The sequence below is a fragment of the Eurosta solidaginis genome, chromosome 1, assembly GCF_040869045.1.
Source record: "Eurosta solidaginis isolate ZX-2024a chromosome 1, ASM4086904v1, whole genome shotgun sequence".
In the NCBI taxonomy this organism is placed as follows: domain Eukaryota; kingdom Metazoa; phylum Arthropoda; class Insecta; order Diptera; family Tephritidae; genus Eurosta; species Eurosta solidaginis.
Genome location: NC_090319.1, coordinates 265,889,304 through 265,907,915, shown reverse-complemented (window position 1 = coordinate 265,907,915; position 18,612 = coordinate 265,889,304). Strand labels below are relative to the sequence as shown.

Below are 18,612 nucleotides of genomic sequence, written 5' to 3'. Positions count from 1 at the left end.
AAGTTGACTTAGCACATTTTCACATTAAGCTAACGATATGTTTTGGAAATTTTATCCCAATTCAAGACTTTTGTATAATTTTCTGTAGGACCCAATAGTAGGGTTGCCAGACGTCCCCCATTTTGACTTTTTGTCCCCCTTGCTACGGAAGGTAGCGTAGGTCCCCCATTTTCGCCCGCTAACGTTCACAAAGATATAAAAAACTATACTTTTAAAGAAGACGTTTGCTTTGAAAACTTGATAGATTTATGGAAAAATATTTTAATATTCAAACATTTGTCAAATATGGAGCAAATTGTCAATTTTGTTTTTTCTATTCTAAACTCGAATGGTGCCAGTGAGCGTGTATTTAGTTTAATGAGTACAATATGGCGCAAAGAGAGAAATCGTTTAGATATAAAGTGTTGAAAGCGAAATAATGATAAAAACCAATTTTAACCTAAAATGTATTGACTTTCAATATTTTTTAAATAATGATGTGATGGGTAAGAATATTCTGAAAAATTTAAGAAAGAATGAAAAATACGATTAAATACCTACATACATGTTTGAATGTATGTATGTACATTTTTTGGGGAATTGAAATAGGATTTTGATATGCAAATATTTTTGTGCCATATTAAAGGCTGAATATAAATATATGTGTTTTTATGTTTGATCTCATGGAATTTTATTTATGATTTTTTTTGTTTTTGTTGTATGAGTGAATAAATCAATGATTTTGTTCAATATAATTAGTTTTATTAGTTCCCCGAAAGATACCCCTTTTTTCTATCTGTTGTACCACCAATTTGTTATCTGTCCCGGCGGCAATGGAACATCCCATATGTATACATATGTGTCATTATTTTACAAATCGTACGGATTTGTAGAAAATAAATTTTCACTTTTTAAAAGACACCAAATTTATTTATTGGAATCTTTTCGCAATTTAAATCAACACATATATCAGGATTTCCTCGAAAATTTTTTTTTCAGAGATCTGCATGTGTTCAGATTCGATAGGTAAGCAAACTTGCCCACAATCAAAATGCTATATCTTTGGTTCCACTCGTCGTATCTTATTCATTTTTGTTTTATTTTGAAGGCAATAATATTTATAACTATTTCTACTTAAATATTTTTTAACGCAGTTATAAAGTAAATATTGTTACCTTAAAAATAAAACAAAAATTAATAAGATACGACGAGTGGAACAAAAGATATAGCATTTTGAATGTGGGCAAGTTTGCTTACCCAACGAATTTTGGCACATGCAGATCTAAAAAAAAAATTTCGAGGAAATCTTGATACAGGTATTTGCTTATTTCGTGCCAGCAACTTAAAAAAAGGTTGAGCCGAATCAAAATTATGAAATCTCAAAAGTTGTTCGATTTGTAAAATAATGACCCATATAAAAAAATATGTATGATTTTATAAACCATAGGGGTGTGTTAACATGGCACAATTTTTAACGCGCTTATATGTATTACATTTACGTGTATGTTTGTATGTATGCAACTCTTTTATAGCAAATACTAAGAAAAGTGTTACCTTTACGCTCCGGTACCCGTCTTTTCAGGTGATCGGATACGTGTAATTGATGATTTTTTGATGAAACAACGTGCTTATTAAACAGATTTTTATTCAACTCAGCAACAGTGATGCCAGATAAACTCTGTGAAATTACTCACGGAAATTAAAAAAAAATCCTTAAATTCCTACATCTTAAAAAAATCGATTGAAACTCCCACATGGTTTAAAGTTAGCAGTGTACTGCCCACAAGGGGCACAATGAAACCAGGTTAACCCTGTTCGTTTTTTTCCCCCCGAGTTCTTTGATTGGCAGCGTCGATATCTAAAGCTGCTCAACTATAGAAGCGATATCATCAGCGGAGAGTAATATTTAAATTAATAGAATAGAAGAGGTGAGAACAGTCTTTTTTTATAAAAAAATGTTGGCGATAACAGTTTTTTGAAAAAAAAAATATTTTTTTGGTTTTGGGGAGTGTTTTGGTTGAAAAATTGAACCTTTCGCCATTTTTTTCTCGCAGGCTCGAAATATATTTTTTTTGGTATTTTTTTCCTGAGCCCAAATCCTATCGAAAAATTGATGGCGCGATATCGGTTAACATACAAATCGATCCAGGTTAATGATCAATGCTTTTAATGTAAAGATTAAGCCGTGTGTTTAATGCTAAAACATCTGGAACGGATGGTCGTCGCAAAATGGCTGGTTCATCTAGAAAACCAGATGAAGAAAAAATTAGAGTGGTACGAGAACATATTCTGATATTTCCAGCGTATAAGAGATCACATCACACTTTGGGTCGAAAGTATCTAAGTGCTGACTTAGATATTCGAAAAATTTATGAGCTGTATGTGAAAAAATGTGATGAAAATAATACATCGCGCGTGAAGGAGTGGACAGGAAAATATTCAATACGGAGTTCAACTTATATTTTCATACTCCTCGTTAAGACATAAACAGTTCATCACAAATTTATGGTATCCGGCGATTATTTTTCGCCAAATGATCGCGATTTTGGTTTGATAGAAACTAAAATAAAAAAATCGAATTATTTATATATCCCTGAGCATTACTATAATTTAATAGAATTACGTAAAAACAAAAACCCATTTTTGGTAGTACAAATGGCTCAGAAAGATTTCATTTTGACAAAACAACTAAAAGAATCAACGAATAATAGAAAATAAAAACACCAATGGAGAAGCTGTGTCTTGGCTAAAAATACAATGGATCATATTTCTAAAAAATGCTCCATATAAGATGTTTTATAAAACTTCCTGGATGACAATTCCAAATTCAAAGTATTAGACCTCTCACCTAAAAGAGGAAGACCTAGAATATACGAAAATACATCACAAACACTTTCTTTCCCTAAATATTAATAAATAATTTACTTAGGTACAATGAAATGAGTTTGAATAAAATGTTAATTACTAATAAAAATGTTTCCTTGATTGTGTAATTCATTTATAAAGTAATGCAGTTAATTTTGAAAGTGGTACAAGTCATTTCAACCTTTCAAAACCACATTTCCTTTTAAAAATTGTAATAAATTTCATGGATAATATTAAATACTTGTTTGTTGGCACTACATAACTGTCGAAAATTCATATTCCATAGTACAAAAATATTTTTTAATCCTTTAAAATGCGGAACTCTAAATATCTCGAAACAAGAAAAATATGACTTATACCACTTTCACAATCAAGGGCTCAATTGTTTCTCGATTTGCCAGAAATTCAAATATTTTATCTAGTGAGATTTTGTCAAAGTACGGTACGAATGAAAATCAACGAATCATTTTACAATAATGTTAAGCACGGTGGTCCTCGACCAATTTTAACCGTGATGAGCTTGCACCTCCGATTTTCTTTCTGAACATGATTAAGGAACACTTCAGGAAACTATTCCTATAGCTCATAAAATTGAGCATTTGGCCCTTTTTTATACTCAGCTGATCAGAGCTCACAGAATATATTAACTTTATTCGCATAACGTTAATCCGTAACGGCATAAACTAATCGAGATAGATATAGACTTCTAAATATCAAAATGATCTGGGTGAAAAAAGAAATTCATTTAGCCATGTCCGTCCGTCCGTCCGTCTGTAAACACGATAACTTGAGTAAATTTTGAGGTACCTTGATGAAGTTTAGTATGTAGGTTCCTGGGCGCTCATCTCAGATCGTTTTTTAAAATGAACTAAATCGGACTACAACCACGCCCACTTTTTCGATATCGAAAATTTCGAAAAAGTGCGATAATTCATTACCAAAGACGGATAAAGCGATGAACTTGGTAGGTGCGTTGACCTTATGACGCAAAATAGAAAATTAGAAAAATTTTTGACAATGGGCGTGGCACCGCCCACTTTTAAAAGAAGGTAGTTTAGAAGTTTTGCAAGCTGTAATTTGGCAGTCGTTAAAGATATCATGATGAAAATTGGTAGGCACGTTACTCCTATTACTATATGTGTTCTAAATAAAAATTAGCGAAATCGGATGACGAACACGCCAACTTTAAAAAAAAAATGTTTTTTTAAAGTCAAATTTTAACAAAAAATTTAATATCTCTACAGTATAAAAGTAAATTATGTCAACATTCGACTCCAGTAATGATATGGTGCAACAAAATACAGAGATAAAAGAAAATTTCAAAATGGGCGTAACTCCGCCCTTTTTCATTTAATTCGTCTAGAATACTTTTAATGCCATAAGTCGAACAAAAATTTACCAACCCTTGTGAAATTTGGTAGGAGCATAGATTTTATGACGATAACTATTTTCTGTGAAAATAGGCGAAATCGGTTGAAGCCACGCCCAGTTGTTATACACAGTCGACCGTCTGTCCTTCCGCTCGGCCGTTAACACGATAACTTGCGCAAAAAACGATATATCTTAACTAAACTTAGTTCACTTACTTATATGAAGTCACTTTATCTTGGTATAAAATATGGCCGAAATCCCACTATGACCACGCCCATTTTTCCGATATCGAAAATTACGAAAAATGAAAAAAATGCCATAATTCTGTACCAAATATGAAAAAAGAGATGAAACATCGTAATTGGATTGGTTTATTGACGCAAAATATAACTTTAGAAAAAACTTTGTAAAATGGGTGTGACACCTACCATATTAAGTAGAAGAAAAGGAAAAAGTTCTGCAGGGCGAAATCAAAAGCCCTTGGAATCTTGGCAGGAATACTGTTCGTGGTATGGCATATATAAATAAATTAGCGGTACCCGACAGAAGATGTTCTGGGTCACCCTGGTCCACATTTTCGTCGACATCTCGAAAACGCCTTCACATATACAACTAAGGGCTGCTCCCTTTTAAATCCTCATTAATACTTTCAATTTGACACCCATATCGTACAAACACATTCTAGAGTCACCCCTGGTCCACCCTTATTGCGATATATCGAAAAGGCGTCCACCTATAGAACTAAGGCCCACTACGTTTAAATAATCATTAACACCTTTCATTTGATACCCATATCGTACGTACACATATTCACCCCTGGTCCACCTTTATGGCAATATCCTGAAATTGCATTCCCTTTTAAAATACTCTTTAATACCTTCCATTTGAAACCCATGTCATACAAACACATTCCAGGGTTACCCTAGGTTTATTTTGCTAAATGGTGATTATCCTTTATTTTATCTCCAAAGCTCTCAGCTGAGTATGTAATGTTCGGTTACACCCGAACTTAGCCTTCCTTACTTGTTTTAAATGCATTTTTTCCCAAAAGTGCAATTGCTGGGTATGCATGGGCATATATTCAGAGCTAAATAAGTTTTGACTATCATTATTTATGTTTTTCTTTGTACGCTGATCACGAAAATGATATTCATTTTACGACAAAATAGTGCTATCAAAAGTTATTAACCCCTTTATGCCCAAATTTCAATTGGAGGAAAACATTTTTGTATCCGATTTATGTAGGTCCTATTAAAACTCAAAAAAAAAAAAAAGCAAAAAAAGAACTTGATGTACTAGTTAACTAATAATAAACTCAAAGTTAGACAAGTGATGATTAAGACATTAAAAATTAATTAATATCTCATATTTCCAATGTTTGAAAATCGCAGCGTTGTTATCAGTATTTATTATACTAAATAATATTACTATCAGAAATTGTTACACATACGTTTTTATAATACATATAAGCATATAACAACGTATTATTTGATAAAAGGACATAAAGCTATAATGTTAAACAATTATATATTATATACTACAACATGCTGAGAATTATACGCGCATACGGCTCTAAGTAATTACTTTGCATAATCCGGATGATTTTTGGATACTTATACTTGGCCCAAGTTGCAGAAAAGTCGTAATGAACAGCTTCCATGGCCTGCTCGCTGTAAAACCCTAAACCTTTCTTGTGACTCAGACAAAAATCTTTTACATGGAAATATACAGCATGAACTTTTGGTGTCACCGATATATTTAATGCCAAATATGCTCACCGAACTCCGGACTTAGTTCCACAGTGAAGCAAGCTTGGACTACTTTGTTGAACCATCGCACAGTGTTTCGTGTAGAACAAGCTAGCTGGACAAAATTATTTTATGAGATTTTCCGTTTCATATGCAGTCATTTATTACAACTACGTCATTTTTTTCAGCCATATGTTCTTTTTTTTTTATTTTTTTCCAAAATTTTACTTCATATGCATACATTTGCTTATTTCATATACAGTAACTCATGTGAATAAGTGACATAGATCCAAAAAAATTTAAAGGACTTAAGAATATTACTTTATTGTACTTAAATTGAATGGACTACAAATCTCAATACTATAAAAAATTCCAAAAATTCCGAAAAAAATTAAAATTTTTTATGAAAATTCGTCGAATTATTCGAACATTTTTTAAATATAATTTATTTTTTGTTATAGATCGTGACAAATTTTCTTATGTGAAATTAGTTAAAATAAATTTGCGAAAGCGAAAATTGTAAGAATTGTCCAAAAAGGGGTGTCTACTTATTTAAGTGAGTGACTGTACATATGTACATACATATTTTGTATTTATTTGAGTATTTATCCTGGCACTACAATTTTTACAAAATTATTTTATAGTACCAGTCAGGAATGTAAAAGTGAATTACAATAATAATAATAACAATGTAAATAATTAAATTAATTATGTGAAAATTACTTATTACAAAAACTTTAAAGTAAAGTATCATACAAAGTAGAAAAGACAACAGATTTAAATTAAATAAAACCTGATCCAACAAAAAGTTGTAGGGTAGGTTATCTTTTATAATTATGTTATTATTCGGTATCATCACTTTCATTCGATGAGTCACTTGTGGAATAGTCATGAGCATCAGCAACACTGTTGTGAAAGCTTGAAACAACTGGGGTATTTATTGACAACTCAACATTATCGTGGGACAGTAAATTTAAGACTTCTGAAGTCAGACTTTTAAATTTTTTCTTAGGTATCTCCCTAAAACTGTTAACTAAAGGATCCGATGTTATAAGCAACATATTCATAAGATCTCTATTCGTGGCTTCACGCGACTTTTTTTGTGTGTTAACATCCCTGAATCGTCTCAAATCTTTGTTACGGACTTCCTGTGCTTCCTCAGAAAGTTGACCAATAGGTAAAATTGCTGATTTTATAATATCAGTACTATGCACTAAGATGTTATGAACAGTAACAGGCATATTAAACCATGGATAGAGGTCTATGATTAGTTTTTTAGTCTCGACGGCACATTTTTGAAATCTTTGGATATTTATATTGTACCCAGATGCTAATGCGCGAAGAAGAGTGTCGAATCTTTTGATGAGCGTTACATCCAATCCGTAATCTCAGCACTACGAGCAGTGTTGCCGTCATTGGTATTGCCGAAACCTGGTTTTGGTTTATCTACTATCAATCCAAGTACACTTTTAAATTTATTCTGGATTTCGTTGGAACGTAGCTTTACACTCTCTTTATCTGCCTCATTCCTAAGCTGCCATTTTTTTTACTTCGAGGCGAAAACTTATGTGAAGCAAGCATTCAAAACATCTTATCCATGCATGGAGAGTAGACAAACCAAAACCAAGATTATCTCGGTTAGGCGTAAAGTCCCGTAACTCATTATTCATATCTTTTGGAGTGGCACCACAAATATAACACTTTTGTGCGGAAGAAGTTTCAGTCAAAGCATTATAAACTTTTCCGTCAATCATTGTTAGAAGCATATTGTGATTTACGGAAACTTCGTATTCTTCGAGCATGTACTTTGTTGGCAACAACGCATTTATCTCCTCTAAAACTTTGTTCGTTTCAAAACAATAAAATCGTTTGTTTCTTTAGAAAAAATAAATTTAATTGGACGACAATACATGGTAGAAGAAGGTCGAGGATTCTGCCAAACAATGTTACCTTTTTCATCCTGTAATTGAAGAGGAACGAAAGAAAATATAAACAAAAACTCATCAGTGTCAGAGCTGCATGTAAACTTTTGCTTATATGTGCTATGGCCAGAGGTTCCATCACAACTCCACTTGCTGATTAAAGTATACGTCAAGTTTGTAGGTAACAAACTAACAAAAACTTCTTGATTTGCTAAAACTAAACGCTCAACAGTTTTATCTAATACGGACTGGACTTTAATTTCCCCACGTGTTTCACCCACATCAATCTCATTTGGGTAGCATTCTGCCTTAGCTTTTCTTAGACTATAAAATGATGGATAAACCTTATGGCCTGCCTTGGTGCTCCACTTCCATGAGTCGTCGACTTGCTATCTACGTAGTATGCTAAATCTTCTACATTGCTCAAACATCTTGCATCTGGCTCACATGTCATCTTTTTACCGGATATTTGAGTGGTTTCCTGTGGTTTTTTATAATGTTAGCAACATTTCTGTTGCCGGACATACGCGTTGATACTTCTGCCGCAAAAAGTAACTCACCAGGACTTCTAGATTTTAAGAGGTCATCAACTTGACGCCGTTTGGTTTTTTCACTGCAGCTAACAAAGTCCTTCTTTCGTCTTCCGGGGCCGGGGTTACCTGAAGAAGTGGTTGGTTGGTCTGATGGCAACTTTGAATCCACCGTTATTGTAAATGTGAAATCTGGACCCAAAAGCCACTCCGAGTTTTTATTCAAAAATCGCTCCTTATGTCTTCCAGAAGTGTTCCACTTTTGATCCAGCTTCGACGAATATGCCGATATTTGTAAGCTTAAACTTTTTATCGAATACTCGGCTGCTTCGCTTAAATCGTACTTAAGTACAACAAAACTCAATAATTTTTTATATCTGGTTTCCTTCGCATGTTGAACCCAAATGTCAAAAAACTCCGTTCTTGGTACGGTTATAACTAAACTGCTTTGTGTTGTTGATTTTCCGACAGGGTGAATAGTTGATGATTGCTGTGCTGCCATCTTAAGTGTCGTTGATCGTTCTGATTTGTGATCAGTTGTGCAGTATTTATATTACATTCAGGTATTGGCGTAGATGCTACCAAATGGGGCTGTTTTGTGTAGCGTTCCTGTGTGGTTTTATCTGCATTAGGATTGCTTTGTATGTACCTGTTTTTATGCCTTGGTGACTGGTGCGGTAGGTTGTGGCAGGTTTAAGTCAGCGATCTTCGCCTTTTTGCTTTTGGTGTGCTCTTGTTGACCATGCGCGTTTTTTTTTTTTTTTGTGTGTTTTATGGCTACGTGTTTGTTCCCTGTACCTGGGAATTGGTTTTACCGTTTGTAGATCAGCTTTAAAGGTACGTACATACATCCTCTTTTATATGTAGAGATAACTAAATCTACAAAAAAAAAAAAGATTAAAAATAGATTCGCAATGGTTTTTTCTTTCGACTATTAGATAATACTTGCGACTATAACATATGTAAAATTTAGCTCGGATGTCCGCGGATGTATGTAACTTTTTTGTCCCTAAAATTAAAAATATAGAGAAAAAATACCTTTTCTTCTTAATAACGGAATGTTAAATATATTAAAAATACTCTAATTGCGAAAGAATTACTATTAAAAAATTTTACTTACTTTCGAGCTTAGAATCCATCAAAAAAATTATATAAAAGTGTTCACTTAAAAGAAATATGAAGCTTAATATTCAACAAGAATTTTGCAAATTAATCAATGCATTTTACGGCCACTCCTGCCTTCTTACTTCAATTACTCAATATATATGAGCAAAAATATCAAAAAAAAGCAAAAATCCCGTTATTTTGTTTGTTTTCTTTCATTTCTCATTACACTTTTCTTGGAATAAGAACTTTGTTTTTGTCCAGCTAGCTTGTTCTACACGAAACACTGTGCATCGATAAGCTTCCACGTAATTTAGGCAGCCCAAGCTGCAAACTGACATCAATAAATAAATCTGCTCTATTCTGCATTTCGACTTGGATTGGAATTTTTTCGATTTGGCAATTTTGGTATTCTGTGTTGCAATCTCTTTCGATCCAATTTCGAATCGTTCGATTTTGTGTATTCTGCATTTCGATAGTAGTTCCGTTTTTCTAAGTTGCAAATTTGTTGACGGAAAAATATTTTATTTTTATTTTTTTATTAATTTATAACAGAATTTTAACAAAAATGTAAGTAAAACTTGTTAAGAAACGTAAAAGGCTTGATGATGACTGTTTTTTATATGTTTCCAGGTCAAAAACAACATGTCGATGTCGCACATTAGGGACGAACTTTTCAAAACCACCTACATATCACAAATATTAACCTATTTTAATCATTTTTGTACAGAAATTCTGAAGAGATACATCGCCCGATTTTTAAAATTAATTAAAAAAAAAATTTAGAAAAGAACACAATTTTGCAAAATGTTGTTTAAAAAATTGTTTAAACAAATTAATTTTGCAAAACGAATGTCAATTAGCAATACCTTCTATCTCTTAAAGTGTATATCATTCTCTTAAGTATTGAGCAAAAATTGTATGTCACGAAAGTGATACATAAATACATATTATAATATAAAGTTCTGCAAAGAATATGCTATTTTGCAACAAATTGTTTAATAAACAAATTAAATTGAAGAATCAAGCGATGTGAGTCTCTTCAGAATTCAGTTACGAAAATTTCTGTGTAAACATTGTTGCAATTGGTTGATTTTTCGAACCTGTAAGTGGTTTTGAATTAAATTAGTGCTTAATCCCCAATGTGTGTCGAAGTCCTTGGACGCATTTACCCTGCAAAAGTATCTAACACATACTTGAAAGCATCCTTATTAAGTCGAAAGTTTTTGGAACCTAAATAAGAAAATAAGTCATTAAACTTTACCACTTTTACTTCTTACAATTCGTCACTCATCTCAAATGGATTACACAAATCTCGCAATATTTGCCTTTCCATTCTCGCCTGGCCATTTTCGTATGCGTTGCTTTCCAACTCCACAAATAATGCCACGGCTATTGCTTCCATTATAATAGACAGCTATAATTTGTCTGTTCGTTGGGTCCAGTTATATGCCAAAGCAAGCTGGCGGAGTAGAGGAAGGTGAAGCGAAAACGTAAACAATCTTTGCGGAAAGAATAAATAAATCTTTATAAAGTATTTTAGGCCAGTGCAATGAAATTAGCTTCCATAAAATTCAGAAAATGTCAACTATATTCGTGCAGGAAACTTGGTGGCCACGGCAGGGAATTGGCCAAAAGAACGACAAAAACACACATACAATTATGAACTCAAAAAAATATATAACACTGCGGCAATATATTCTATTGCTTTTTTTGTACAAAATGGCGTGGATAATAAAATATAAACGTTTTTCTTTAATTTATTTTGTTCCAATGTTCACACATTCCGTACAAACAGCTGATTTCGAAAAATCATTTGCTCTTCCTCTTCCCGCTACGATTCCGTCGTAATGCAGAATACCCAACTTCGATTAAAGCGGAGCGTAGAACGGGAACGTAATCGAAATGCATAATAGGGGTGAATATTATTTGATTAACATAGCAGCGTTCCGCCCATAACGTAGCTTCTTTCGGAAAAGCCTTCAACATATGGAAGAATATTGTATTTACGACTCCTAGCAGCAAATGTAGCTCTGGCAGAGTAATTATATTTAAAATTACTTTGTCCTCACTAGTTTCAATAACAGGTGGTCTTATGCAATTTTTATAGTATTTAGCATTACTTTTTTCACCACTGGCATCGCACCAGGCTATATAATTTTTCAGGATGCTTCCTATGGTTCTGTAGTCACTAACTTGCTCAAGACTATTTTTAGTTGCGTAGAACCAACAGCATGGATGCAAATTTGAATGTGACATTACACCAACAAGGATGTTTGCAAGTTTTAAGTCAGTTGCGATAGTACACTCAAAGTTATTTATATTTAACAGTTCCCATAATTGCATAACGTTTTCGTAATTTTCTTGAACGTGTGGGGCCAAACCTATAATCATTAATTTCTTCACACTTGAATTACGTAATTTTTTTGCAGCTGTACCATCTTTGTAAGTTTGTCGAGTAGATCTGTTTTCACTTTCATCCAAATTATTATTAATGATACTCAAACACACTTTCAAAAATCCACCGCTGTCATCACGGTTAAAGTTGGTCGAGGACCACCGTGGGGGTTAATAACTATTGATCCCATCATTTTTTGGTAAAATGAATATCATTTTCATGATCAGCGTACAAAAAAACAAATAATGATGGTCAAAATTTATTTTTCTCAGAATATATGGGTATGCATGGGCCCAGCAAATGCACTTTTGGGAAAAAAGCATTTAAAGAAAAAGGGCCAATGTTTTCTGAAGTGTTCCTTAATCATGTTCAGAAAGCTCATCACGGTTAAAATTGGTCGAGGACCACCGTGTAAGTAATAGTTCTGATTATTTTTAGTTACATTAGTTTTGCTACAAGAAAATCACTTTTTTTATATGAAAGGAAAATAAAATAATTAAAAAAAAAAAGTTAAGTTAAACGGTTTTATTGAAAACAATAATTACATTAAGTAATAATAATACTAAAAGATAGAAAATAATTAGGTAGGTCCTAGGTACTAGTCATCACACTACTCATCAATCTAGAGCGTTAATCAGACAAATAAATAAAAGCGTTTGGCGCGTGAAATTTCTAAAATTGAGGCGTAGCATAACCTGATTAAGGTTCAGTTGGTCTTACTTAGATTGATGAGTAGTGTGATGACTAGTACCTAGGACCTACCTAATTATTTTCTAGCTTTTAGTATTATTATTTACTTAATGTAATTATTGTTTTCAATAAAACCGTTTAACTTAACATTTTTTTTTTAATTGTTTTATTTTCTATCTCTTAGTATTATTATTACTCAATGTAAGTTTTGTTTTCAGTAAAACCGTTTAACTTAAAATTTTTTTTAATTATGTTATTTACTTAAATTTCGCTTACAAAATTTGAACTTATGTGCTCCAAAGTATTTTGATGTCACTTCTAGCGAACTGTATGTAATATTTGTTCAATGAGCCAAAACGTACGAGTTTTTTCAATATCTCTATTCTTGCGCCACCTGGCGTGAAGTTTTTTACTAAAGCGGTTTCTATTTCTGTATGTCATATATGTTTTCCAAATTTGAGCCAAATCGGACCCCAAATACGATTTTGTGACTATCTCGATCCTTGCGCCACCATGTATGTAATATGTGTTCCAAATATGAGCCAAATCGGACCACAAACACGATTTTTTAATATTTCGATCTTTGCGCCACCTATCGGAGTTTTTTTCGTATCATTGCATTGCCATCTGGTTCTGAACTATATTCCAAGTTTCAAGCTTGTAACTTATCGGGAAGTTACTTAAATTTCAATTACAAAATTCTGTTCGTTCGCTACACAGAGTCAAACTAAATAAAACCGTTAAATAATGTTACCTTTTACTAAATTTTATAATAAAATTAGCAGACCTGTCAGACGTTGTTCTGCTCTATAGTTGGTCTATCTACATAAATTTTAATAATCTTTTTCCGTCTAACTCTGCTCCCCCCTCACTTATTCTTAATCCTTTTATTCACTCCTCCCTCCGTCTTTTCGCTTCATCTATCTCTATTTTCGTCTCACTCTATCTCTTTCTCAGTCTCCTTATCCTTCCATCTTTTCTCTTCTCTCAAATGTAAATAGTTATGTGGGTATTATTAATTGATGTCTTTATTTCGGCTTCGCATGCATATTTATCAGTTCTGCCAGGTTGATGCGACTAAATCGAATATCACAATGAAAATTACTTTAAAGCTCTCAGCAACAGCTTCCATTTTAGTTGATGCGACTAAATCGAATATCACAATGAAAATTACTTTAAAGCTCTCAGCAACAGCTTCCATTTTATATCCCTATTACACACACATTCTAGGGGTATCCGGGTCCAGGTTTTGGCCTATATCTTGAGACCTTAGTCACCCAGCGGTATAAAAATTACTCTGTACTAAAGCACTCATCAACAGCTTCAATTTGATAACCATAATGTAAAAACACATCCTAGTGTTACCGTGATCCACGATTTGGCTTATATCTCTGTACTAAAGCACTCATCAACAGCTTCAATTTGATAACCATAATGTAAAAACATATCCTAGTGTTACCGTGATCCACGATTTGGCTTATACCTCGAGACCCTTCACAAATAGGTATGAAAACTACCCTGTACTAAAGCACTCATCAACAGCTTTTATTTGTTATCCATATTGTATAAACACTTTCTAGGGGTAACCGGGCCCACGTTTTGGCCTCTATCTCGAGACCCTAGTCAACAATAGGTATGAAAACTACCCTGTACTAAAGCACTCATCAACAGCTTTCATTTGTTATCCATATTCTATAAACACATTCTAGGGGTACCTGCGTCCACGCTTTCGCTTATATCTCGAGACCCTAGTTACCCCGTATCAAAGTACTCATAAACAGCTTCCATTTGATACCCATATTATACAAACATATGCCAGGATTGCCCAGGTTCAGGTTTTGATCTCAAGACCCTAGTCAGAATGGGATAAAAATTATCCTATGTCTGTCTCCTGATTCTAAGCTACCCCTCCACCAATTTTCAGCCAAATATGTTCATCCGTTCCTTCCTCTTCAATCACTCTTTATCTATTAAAAAAGCGCATCAAAATCCGTTGCGTAGTTTTAAAGATTTAAGCATTCAAAGGGGCATAGGGACAGAAAAAGCGACTTTGTTTTATACTATGTAGTGGTGTACATGCATACATACCTATAAACCTACGCCCGAAGTTAAATAACGCAGCGAATGCTATATATGTACGTATGTGTGTGTCGCTTCATGCCTCACTCAAAAGCAATTAGCGCGCACAGTTCACAGCCAACAACCACACAAACACATTTTTTGGTAAAAATGTTACTTTTGTTTAAACAATTTGGCTGATATAAGAAATGAATCAAGTATTTTTTTTTATGCAGATCGAAGGTAAATATTTCAAAGTTTTACTGAAAAGTAGAATTTTTTAAATCCATCCATCCGTTTATGAGTTATAGCTGTGTAAACAAAAATTTTATGATCTTTTACTACCTTTAGGTAATTTGCCACGCCCCTAAAATATATATCTTCAAATTATATTAACTGTACCATCTCACGTAGCTAAGCTTTCAAATGCAAAAACCTGTTTTAAAATCGGAGCATTCTGTGTGAAGTTATGTGCATACATTTATGCGGCAGTTACCCACCGACGTGTGCCGTACGTACGGACGTTTGTCGTACGAAGCACGTTTGACCGAACTCTCAAGCCCGTAGGAATCAATGTGTGCGTCTGTGTACATGTACATAACATATTTGTGTGTGTATTGTTTACAACAAAGCACTGTTGCCATTGGCCAGTTTGCATGCATGCTTATGGAAACATCAACTTTTTCCAATTTAATTTTTGATATTGGAAAAGGCCGGAATACATATTAAATAAGTATAAATCGATTACATATTTATAATCAGCACTTTTACATAATTATTTCGAATTAATTTCACAATTTTTCAAACTTTAATTAGGTGTTTTTGCATAAAATTGCAAACGGTCAAAAATTAGCGCACAAAAGTTTACTAGGCAACTCTGTCTAGTGAGAGAGCGATCAGCTGACACGTTCTTACGGAAAAAATCCAAATTGTTTTGATTTCTACGTTCCGGGCTACGTACGTACGGGCGTTGCACGTCGGTGAGTTTTCGTTTACATTGTACACTCATAAGATAGGTCGTGTCAGCTGACACGTTTTTTCTACGTACGTTCGTGGGTAACTGCCGCATAATGCTCACTGCGTTCTCTACTTTGTACTTATGACGATGGTGCCACTTGTTTAAAAAAAAACACCAAAATAAGAAAACCACCAAATCGAAAAAACACACAAATTGGGAAAACAACAAAAAGTTAGTTTTACTATACAAATACAAAACAAAAAAACTTTTTTTTAATTTAACGTGCATAACACTGCAAAAAATTATGCGATACCGGGACACCTATTTATCGGGTACAATTTTGCAACTTCTCGTCCAAGCGAAATGCAAAATTGCGCCCTCTTGTTGCAAAAAGTTTGAACGAACAAGATTTTTCCAAAATTAGTAACATGTTCAAGTTTTTACGAATTTTCACTCACGCGAACGAATCTAATAAGATAATAAAAAAATAAAAAACATCCTTTTTAGTGTTGATGTTTCCGACAACATAAAAGTTTGTGTAGTTTTGGAATCGTTTCAAAATAAAGGTTTACGAGAATTAAACTTGTCGAATTACAAACTTGGTGAATTACCTTCCAGCGATTTCATTCTTTACTTTTCTATAGCTTTCAAGTTCTCTATTAAAAAGTTATGTCAAACATTTATACTACAAGTTTTGTTCGAAAAAATCACGTGTGGCAACTCTACATGCGAGAGAAGAAATTGTGAATAAGCAGTAAAGCGACGCGCGGCGAAGTTCAAAACTATAAATTAAATAAATTATGAAAAATAAAATTTGGTGAAAGTGCGTTTAATAAAACAAAGTAATAAAGTGTATAATGTTTAATTGTAAAGTTGAAATAAAGTTCTTGGAACCGACGCCAATGTGGTGTAACAAACGGTACATGCTCTTATTTTCGCTAGAGCATGTTAGTACATGTGTGAATATGTAATTAGCATATATACATATATATATATATAGCAAGCAAGCGTATTTATGTGTTCACATATTTAGGTATAAATATGGCAACATACTTTCGTACAAAGCTTTCATGGTGATTCGGAACAAGTTTTGTTTATTTGAATTCAGATTTAAGTTATTATTTTAATTAATATTACTAAATATAGTAATAAAGTCATTAGAAATGAAATGTACTTATGTGTAATTTATAAAAATAAAACAAAACTACGTAAGTTTAAAAATATATTTATCCGGCTTTTATTTTTTCCACAGGTATTAATGTCATAGGTATGAACAGAAAACTCTGTTGATGTAAAAGTTTACGCTATTAATCTAGAAAAAAAAGAAATATCTGTTATTTCAATAGATTTCACTATCAGTGTCATTTCGACAATAAACACTGTTAATTTGACAGTTTACGCTGGTTATTTCGCATGAACAGAAATCCCTTTCATATTAACAGTTTTGATTGGTATTTTTTGAGCGACAGTAATAATTGCTAATTTAACAAAATTATGGGTAAAGTATAATGAAACAATTTTTTTTGTTTATTTGACTTCTAAAACGGTCAATTACGAATCAACGATTTGTGCGCAGTTGATTCAACATATTGTTGCGATGGATAAAAATTTACAGACATTTCGGTTGAAATGACCCTTATTTCGGTTGATTTTACCAGTAATTTTCTTTCAGTGCATGAAAGGTGTGAAGTCGTCGGCACAGCCGAAGACAGTCCCGTCCTTACTTGTTTTAGTTGATGCTGACGCATTGCACTTAGATAGTTTTTTTTTTGGAAGATGAATAAATCAGAGTTGGGCGTTATTCGAAACATTATTTATTTAGATAATTATTCGATCAAAAATGTATCTTAAGAAAATTATTCAAAGTTAATTTATCATCAATAAATTATCCCTGAGTAAATTTTTGATAGATAATTAATATTTACATAATTTTCTGATAAAAGTTTTTTTCCAAAAATTCATATAAAGCAAAAAAATTATTTCGTATGTTAACTGAAGGTAAACAAGTGTTTTCTTTCGTGTTATTTATTATTCGAATAACGAACAAAATATTCGTGAATCAAATCACATAAATTTTATCAAATTTACATTATTTATCTTTTATTCGTTATTCGAATAAATTTTGTCCAACTCTGGAATAAATTTAGAAAATAGCATGGAAGGAAACGTTTTTACATATTCGAACGCAACTATCCGCACATATCAGGCGTGGTAATTAAGTTCCGGGAATTTAGCTATATTTAAAAAAAAAAAAAACAGGATCTTCCTTTTAGTTGGAGTTCAAAGCTGAAGTAGATTACTCGTTTGGTTTGTGTTTTATTCGTATTCTACTTCCTTTACATTATTTTCGTTTGATGTTTTTCCGCCGATTTCCATACAAAATTTTTTAGTAACTTCCCAGAGAGCTAGAGTCTTGAAACATGGAACGCGCATCAGAACCCGATGACAATGCAACGAGAGAAAAAATTCTCGCTAGGTAGTCGAGGGATCGTGAAAATTCAAAAAATCGTCCGAACTGGGAAATTTTGCTTTCGAGTTTTAAGGAACTTTCCGATAATCCAGTAACGTAAAACTTTGAACATAGCTTCGGGCTGTATCCGATTCGTTACGGTACTATCACCCCAACATTTCAGAATTAGTTTGATTTTCGTTTAGTGATTATTCCGGAACTCTTTCGAGGTTGCTTCCGGAATACTTTTCGGGATGATGTCCGGATTAATTCGAGATCGTTTGAGTTATCACTTTTTGACTATTTGTGAAACGTTTCGCAACCTTTTTTCGGGGTGTTTTTAGGGCTGTTTTGTGATATTTTTAAAGATCATATTAGGACTATACCACCCCACCCGAGTACATGTATAGAGTAAAAAGTGCTAGTTTTACTCTCGCCGGCTCTTTTCACTTCCACTTAAGTGTAGTGATTAGTAAAACGCTTAGGACACTATGCACAAGCCTGGTAAAGATAAAAATACAAAAATTGTTCGAAAACACC

General features: G+C 33.1%; 1 protein-coding gene across 3 annotated transcripts in view; it reads left to right on the top strand.

Annotated features, from left to right (window-relative positions):
- The window catches only part of Apc2 (Adenomatous polyposis coli 2), a 93,235-nt gene that overhangs the window by 29,467 nt on the left and 45,156 nt on the right, over positions 1-18,612 (top strand). The window contains exon 2 of one of the 3 annotated variants that reach the window (XM_067760670.1): positions 1,562-1,907. The exons of the other annotated variants lie outside the window; for them this stretch is intronic. The gene's annotated coding sequence lies outside the window, so the exon portion shown is untranslated. The remainder of the gene's footprint in view (positions 1-1,561; positions 1,908-18,612) is intronic. 3 annotated transcript variants of the gene reach the window in all.